An 8,835-nucleotide genomic window follows, 5' to 3' on the forward strand; every position below is an offset into this window, starting at 1 on the left:
TGAATGATAACTACGTAGTGGTGTATAGTGAGTAAGGAAGGAAGGAACCGCCTGAAAGAGCAGCTTCAGCAGAGGGACAGCGAATTCCTGATCCTGAAACAGAAGAAGGACAGTCTGTCTGCCGAGCTTGCACAGCTTCAGAAACACGAGAAACCACAATTTGTGTGCACTCTGCCTAAGAGTACACTGGACAACCTTATTCAGGACAGGAAAGCCTTCCTAAACACTGTGTCTGAAAATCAACTTTTAAAAGACGACGTAAAGACAGCCAGACAGCAAATCAAACAACTTATGGCCCAAATTTCACTGATGCGCACTAAGCTGGACCAGTGTGAGATCCAAGCTGGAGAACTCACTGACAACTCCGTGTCACGCAAAGAGGAACGGACTTGTTCAGATCAGGAAAAGACCAGAAACTTTGACCTTGAGATGAACCGTCTGAAAGAGCAGCTTCAGCAGAGGGACAGTGAAATCCTGATCCTGAAACAGGAGAAGGACAGTCTGTCTGCTGAGCTCGCAAAGCTTCAGAAACATGAGGCCTCTTTGAAAGAAACGGCAACCCCAGATTCCTCCTCATCAGAATTCCTCGAGGTGTATCAGAGTGCAGAGAAGAGTGGTCTAAAAAAAATGACCAAGTGAAAAAGGCGCTTGAAGAAGAGACAAAATGTATTGGACTTGCAAAGAAACGGTGAAGAGGCAAAAAAAGGACTGAATGAAGTGCAGACAGCACTGTCAGTCAAGAAGAAATATGTTGAAGATGCAAAGAAAGAAATTCAACAGTCAAAACAAGTGTTAGAAGAAGTGCAGAATGTATTTAAAGATGCGATCAACCAAATATGTCTGTGAAGGTTCTCAGTCATCCAGGTAATCGTAGTCTAAAGAGCTTGGAAAGAAAAGCATCTGGACTTCTTTAGGTTGCTTGAAGACGTTTCAACTCTCATCCCGGGAAGCTTCTTCAGTTCAGATCAACCAAATACTGGAGACAAAGGCTGAAATATCAACAGTGGAGAAAACGATGAAAGTGAGGGAAAAGTTGTGTATCAACAGTTATTCAGTTGGCCATAGAAAAAGTCTCCTCTAAATACAAGCTCTTCACAGAGCGCCTGACTGCATCAGCAATCGGCTGATTGAGACAATCTGGTCTTAAATTGAGCAGAAACATTTGGATCTATCCCCAAAATGGCTGATAAATCTACACAAGACCATTCTCAAGGATCTTTGCAAAATTTAATCTGAGGGAACAGCTTGATAATATTACTGTCCCAACCTTCACCACAAACTGGCATTACCAAAAAGAGTACTCAGCTCTGAAAACAGGAAAGAGTACAAGGTAGTTGTTGTTGTGAGAAATTTCACTAAGGATCTGTTAATGCAAGCTATGGGTGAAGTAAATGAGACAGTGACATGGCATCCAGGAACATCTGAGTTTATTATACAGAGGCTTTCCCATAAGATCTGGAAAAATTTTTGTTCGAAATTACAAAATGAAGAACTGAATGAGAACATTGAACAACTCAGTCTAACAGTATACAAGGAACTCCATAAAAGGTGGTCTTCTCCAGTACTCTTAATGAGGTCAAACAACTCAGTGGTTGACGAAGTAATCGTCAAAACCTTCAAAAAACACGCCAAACTAAAGAGCCAAGATGTCATCTTTAGGGCTTTCTCACGTGCACGCTAAAATTGAACTGAGACGTGCATGCGATTATGTGACAAAACTCTTAAATTGGCTTAAAATATTTATTTAAATTGGGCATCTAAATTTAATTCCTAAATTTAATTTTAAAACCATCTTCCTTCCCTAATCACCAACTGGCTGCTGCAGATCGCCACCCCGTCCTGGAGCCTGGTTCTGCCAGAGGTTTCTCTCTTTTTAAAGGGAGTTTTTCCTTCCCACTGTCGCCAAAGTGCTTGCTCATAGGGGTTTGGAGTTTTTGTGCATTATTGTCTTGACCTGACAATATAAAGCACCATGAGGGAAGTGTTGTTGTAGTTTGGCACTGTTTCTTAACTCAAAATGTCCAATTACAAAAGGACATTTTAAGTTAAGAAACAATGCCAACCGACAAAAAAAACATTCCATAAAATAAAATAAAAAACTTGGAATTTGTGCTTCATTTCATTTGCTGTAAATTTGCTAAGACTGTAACATCAGATTAGAATCGTATGTCTCAATATAATGTATCACAGCATCATCCTGTAGGCAAATTTGAAGTGGATGTTTCTGTATGTGTGTACAAACCAGTGGTGAAAAACACCGGAGATACGGAAAGTATAACCGGTGTTTGAGGTTAGCTGGTTACATTTGTTTAGATATTCTACTTTCCATGTTCCAGATCCCCAGCATTGATATTTTCACCAATGGTCTTTTCTCTCTGCCAGTGTGTCATGCACTTTTCAAGATTAAAGACCTTGGCAAAGAGAAAAAGAAGTTGCCAGCTCCAGCTCCTGGAAATGCATATAGCCTTCATGTCAATATTATTTTCAGACAACAATTAATTATTTTAACTTTTAATAAAAAGCCTTTTGTCTGGTTTTAAAATTACAGTAGTCCAGCCTAGAAGTACAAACCGGATTCCAAAAAAGTTGGGACACCAAACAAATTGTGAATAAAAACTGAATGCAACGATGTGGAGATGGCAAATGTCAATACTTTATTCAAAATAGAACATAAATCACGGAACAAACGTTTAAACTGAGAAAAGTTATAATTTTAAGGGAAAAATATGGTGATTCAAAATGTCATGGTGTCAACAAATCCCAAAAAAGTTGGGACAAGGCCATTTTCACCACTGTGTGGCATCTCCCCTTCTTCTTACAACACTCAACAGACGTCTGGGGACCGAGGACACCAGTTTCTCAAGTTTAGAAATAGGAATGCTCTCCCATTCTTGTCTAATACAGGCCTCTAACTGTTCAATCGTCTTGGGCCTTCTTTGTCGCACCTTCCTCTTTATGATGTGCCAAATGTTCTCTATAGGTGAAAGATCTGGACTGCAGACTGGCCATTTCAGTACCCGGATCCTTCTCCTATGCAGCCATGATGCTGTGATTGATGCAGAATGTGGTCTGGCATTATCTTGTTGAAAAATGCAGGGTCTTCCCTGAAAGAGATGACGTCTGGATGGGAGCATATGTTGTTCTAGAACCTGAATGTATTTTTCTGCATTGATGGTGCCTTTCCAGACATGCAAGCTGCCCATGCCACACGCACTCATGCAACCCCATACCATCAGAGATGCAGGCTTCTGAACTGAGCGTTGATAACAACTTGGGTTGTCCTTGTCCTCTTTGGTCCGGATGACATGGCGTCCCACATTTCCAAAAAGAACTTTGAATCGTGACTCGTCTGACCACAGAACAGTCTTCCATTTTGCCACACTCCGTTTTAAATGATCCCTGGCCCAGTGAAAACGCCTGAGCTTGTGGATCTTGCTTAAAAATGGCTTCTTCTTTGCACTGTAGAGTTTCAGCTGGCAACGGCGGATGGCACGGTGGATTGTGTTCACTGACAATGGTTTCTGGAAGTATTCCTGAGCCCATTCTGTGATTTCCTTTACAGTAGCATTCCTGTTTGTGGTGCAGTGTCGTTTAAGGGCCCGGAGATCACGGGCATCCAGTATGGGTTTACGCCCTTGACCCTTACGCACAGAGATTGTCCCAGATTCTCTGAATCTTCGGATGATGTTATGCACAGTTGATGATGATAACTGCAAAGTCTTTGCAATTTTTCGCTGGGTAACACCTTTCTGATATTGCTCCACTATCTTTCTGCGCAACATTGTGGGAATTGTTGATCCTCTACCCATCTTGGCTTCTGAGAGACACTGCCACTCTGAGAAGCTCTTTTTATACCCAATCATGTTGCCAATTAACCTAATTAGTGTTAATTGGTCTTCCAGCTCTTTGTTATGCTCAAATTTACTTTTTCCAGCCTCTTATTGCTACTTGTCCCAACTTTTTTGGGATTTGTTGACACCGTGTAATTTTGAATCAACATATTTTTCCTTTCAAATGATACATTTCCTCGGATTGAACTTTTGATCTGTCATCTACGTTCTATTCTGAATAAAATATTGACATTTGCCATCTCCACATCATTGCATTCAGTTTTTATTCACAATTTGTTTGGTGTCCCAACTTTTTTGGAATCCGGTTTGTACTAAATGCATGAACTAGTTTTTCAGCGTCACTCTGTAACCGGATGTTTCTAATTTTAGTGATATTGTGCAAATGAATGAAGACAGGTCTACAAATTTGTTTAATATGTGCATTGAAGGGCATATCCTGGTTAATAACAACTCCAAGTTTATTCACAGTGTTACTGGAAGCCAAGATATTGCCCTCCAAAATAAGACTAAATCTCCACATTGTGTGTGTGTATTTCAAAACATTATGATGTCACCTCTACCTTTTGGATATCTTTTTTTGTTGTTGTTGTTAACCAAGTGAGTCCAAGTTAGTCCACCCAATTTTTGTGAAATGCGGTGGTCTGTAAGTACAGCACCATGAAAATTGACCTGATTATGGCACCAGAGAAAAGGTCAGGGGATTACCAAAGTCAGCAAGTCATCTCTGGTTGGCCCAGTGTCTTCAGGGCAGCCCATGCAACTATTTTTGAGATGTGCCATCAAACTAAATTACTTAAGTCAGTAATTTAAACTCTGGCAGATCAACCAAAACATATCCTGACATCACAGAGCCCCCCCACACACCCCCACCATCACCACAAAAAAAGGATACCACATTTACTAAACTGCATAACTCTCTGTGTTGCTACTAAATCACAGATTAAAAACTGACATGCCAAAATCTCAAGTTCAAAGAGTATTTTTAATGACTGACAGATGGGCCTTTTGGTTTTGGAGGAACTCTGGGTGGTGTGGAGGTATACACCCTTTAATAAGATCCAGTTTTAAGACTGTTTGCACATGCCCGAAAGATGATGTAATCTGCTAGTACATGACTCCATCCCTCTCTGAGTTTCCTGTGCCAGAGTGTTGCGGTGAGCTGCTGTCAGAAAAAAACTGCACTGCTGGCAGTGAAGTGTGGCCGGGGGGGGGATGACTTAAGTGTTTCCACTATGTGAGGATAGAGGGAATAAGCAGGTTTACGGCATGTCTAGTAATCAAAGCAGAAGGCTTTATTTCAAACCCAGAATCAGAATCTGAAAGTAAACTGTACAGTTGTGCTCTTATGTAAGTACAGTAAAAATCTTCCCTCAGACCATAACTATTAATAAGTGCTGCCCCCGCACGTGGAAAAAACAGCATCTAAAACTCAGCTTCTGTTCTCTGTCTTTATCACAGGCTGTTCAGAGAGTACTGCCTTTAAAAAAATGCCTTTGTTTAGTTTCAAGCAAATACAGGGATTAGTTTCTGGCAAGCCATGAACATAAAACCCCAAAGCAGATGTTACCTGTCACCTCAAGCTTGGTTTGAAATCTGACTCCAGTATGCATCACTCCATGTCACACTCATTATTGGTTAACAAAGCCTGATAAAGCAAAGTTTGCAGCTTATAATGAATATAAATATAGAGTGGGAGAAATAATTATTAGACCTCCTCCTGAATTTGTAAGTTTGCTCACTCAAAGAAATGAATAGTCTTTGATTTTTATGATAGTTTCATTTTGATTGAGATAGACAGGAATAAAAACACATAGTACATAAAAGTTAGAAATTGATTTACATGTCATTGAGTGAAATAAGCATTTGATCAACAAGCAGTCATGACTTAGTACTTGGTGGAGTACCCCTTGTTGGCAAGTAGAGCAGTAGGAGAGTTCTTGAAGTGGCCTTCAGGTTTGCACAGATCTCATGGCGAGGCCACTCCTCAATGACCTTAATTTGCCTTTTCTTTTTTAGCCACTCGTGTTTTGCATTGGCGGTATGTTTTTGGCTCATTGTCATTCTGGAAGACCCATTCATAACTCATCTTCAGTGTTCTGGCTGAGGGAAGGAGGTTCTCATCGAAGATTTAAAGGTAGATTTTTACTGAAGTTGTTCTGTAAGCTTAGCAGAAAAACAGCCCCAAAGCATATTGTTTCCACCTCCATGCCCTTTTGGTCATACTTAACTCTTCCTGCAAACATGGCAGGTGGAGTTGATGCTGAAGAGCTTGATTTTGGTTTAATCTGACCACAGCACTTTTCCCCAAGCCTCTCTTTTACTGGAAAACTCAAGATAGGCCTGTACACGTACCTTCTTCACGGGACACTGAAGAATATCACTCTATTATAGCACGTTACCAGTGGTGTTCACTTCATGCTTATATTTTCAACCTCAGACTTCCTCATCTTTCACAAACACACTCTGTTGTTTGCTCTTTAAACAGGTGTGTTCGACTGCAGTTGTCAATTTGATTTTCCACCAGAATGAGAACTGTAATTAGCCCTGCGAGCCCAGAACAAAGCTCTCAGAAGTCCTTATCCATTCTGACCTTATGCAGTCAGTAAACAAAGGCCTGCAGATTACAAAGGAGAGGAGAGAACAGGAAAGGCACTTGTACTGCATTCACAAACTTCAAACTTATTGTAGATAGGTACACTGAATAAAGTGCTACCTACCACTATAATATGTTTATTTTAGAGTACACCATATTCAGTTCCTAACAGGTTAAAAGGCTCTCTTAATCTTAATTGCAAGTTAAGAGTTGATACTGTATGTTACTAGAACAAAGAGGGCTTTGATGTTGTCTTTCAACACGGGCTCATACCTGACATGATTCTGTAATAACTAAAAGTCTGTGAACTAAGTGAGACGAAATAAGTAACATGTGCGAGTATGTGTTTGACAAGAAACAAACCATATCTTGTCTTATCTCCAGGTGGAGCAGACAGATCAGGTTATGTAAGAGATGTTGGAGAGAATGTTTTTACATCTCTACTAACACTTATGTAAAAATAGCTCTAATGAAAAATAAAAAGTGCATCCTGTCATAAATGTCAGCTTTGCAGCCACAGCAACAGTGTACTTTTAGATTCCTTCTCTTTCGTGTTAAAAATAGAAGTTATGTCATCCTCATAATGTGAGGAACAATCTGCCAAGGGAGACTGCCAGTGCAATTCCTGTTCAGGGTGGAAAACTAATCATAAGCAGTGCCATAAACCAGTGGGTCGTTTGTAATAAAGGTTTGAGAGGGCTATGGTGCAGACACTGTATGTAGGAACACACCCTCCTGGCTATTTGTGTTTCTCAGTGTGAGTGCTATATCATTTTTACTTGAACTGTGGTTGTTAAACTGTCTTTCACTCTGTCTGTTAGAGATTTTTGGGGCACCAAACCCTCCCAAACAACCTGTTTATTATCAAATCAAACCAAGCCAAACAGATCTCATTAACGAAAAGACTCTACTAAGAAATGCAGAGTGAATTAGAGGTGTATATGCAGGGGTTCAGAGGTCACAGACGCCCTTTTTGGTTTCAAAAAGTCGTAGGCTTCTCTTGTGACTAACTTACACCCCCTGGTGGTTGAAGATATATGGCACTTGGCGTAGGTGCAATATTTAAAAAGGTCCAGTAGGGGTCAGAGTAAATGCACTTCTTTGGGTATCATCCAAAGTGCTCCTGTAGGGGTCTCAAGCGGAGCGTGTTCTCAGTATTTTGTGGAACGTTTCATTTGATGGTAAACGCGAGACAGTATCAGGCTTAATGAGTTAACACGTAAAACTGACTTCAGCCCCTCGCACCACCTTAAAACTAGAACCCACGTGCTGGAAGTAGTGGGGGCACCAACCTCCTTGCAGGTAAACCGCTTTAGAAGTAACGTTGCTGTGAAAGGTTCAGACTGTAAGGCGGCTACAGACATTGTTGTCATGGTTACAGTGTGACAGATGACCCACTGCTATTGGTTGTCATCCTCTTTTTCTAGTCGCCTTTGTTTGCTTTGTCTCTCCCCCCCCCCCCCCAAAGCAAGTGATGCAATCCGATTCCTGCTGCAGGCCAGGCAATGTCAATCTGCTATTGCTATTTTGACCTCTCAGTAAATCCCGAGAGCTCAATTTAGATTAAAAGGTGGGTTATATTTTAATTGTGATGCTTTTACTTCCGCAACAAAACAACCATTAAAAACAATAAAAACGTCTCTCCCTCCTATATGCTTGTGCATTGAATCAGAGAAAGATGTGGCGCAAATATGACCTGAACAACGAGCCGTATAATAAAAAAAGTGTGATCTCACAACGACAGCAACATGAATAATGAATGCCCCGAGCTTCTACTTCCCACTCTCTCTTTGTACTCCAAGTTTAATGACATGATTTCCATTAGAAAATGTCAGCCCGTGAGATTACCTCAGCGTCGTCTCTAACCAAGAGAAGCTAATTGAATAAATTAATCATCGGGAGATCGTCGATCCACTTGTTGCTTTCCAGGATTTGTTCCTCAGTGAATTAGGTTTTATAGAGGTACATCCTGTGCATCCCAGATTAGCACCTGCACCCTTTGTGTTAGATAACATATACACAGCAACAGCTTGAAATTACTTAATATGCTAATAATGTTTACACCATCCATGCTTTCCACTGCCAGCTTTTTTTTTTTTTTAGCTGCAAGCAACAAACAGTGGAAAGTACAGCAAAACTTTATTAGGGCATTTTGTGTGACAGACAGTAGTCTAGACAATACATGCAGTACTTCATGGAAAGTGCAGTACAAGAAAATATTTATACTGTCATGAAGGGAAAAGATTCAATGAGCCAAATGGCAGTCTAAAGACAGAAAGACAGGACTGTGGACGAGAGCCAGAGATTCATGATAACTAATGATTAAATAAAGAGTAGTGTATAAACACATGGAGAGTGAAAAGAAGTAAGAAAAGAACAGGCACTAAGTGC

The sequence above is a fragment of the Perissodus microlepis genome, chromosome 1, assembly GCF_051167445.1.
Source record: "Perissodus microlepis isolate ML-2025 ecotype Zambia chromosome 1, ASM5116744v1, whole genome shotgun sequence".
Lineage (NCBI taxonomy): Eukaryota > Metazoa > Chordata > Actinopteri > Cichliformes > Cichlidae > Perissodus > Perissodus microlepis.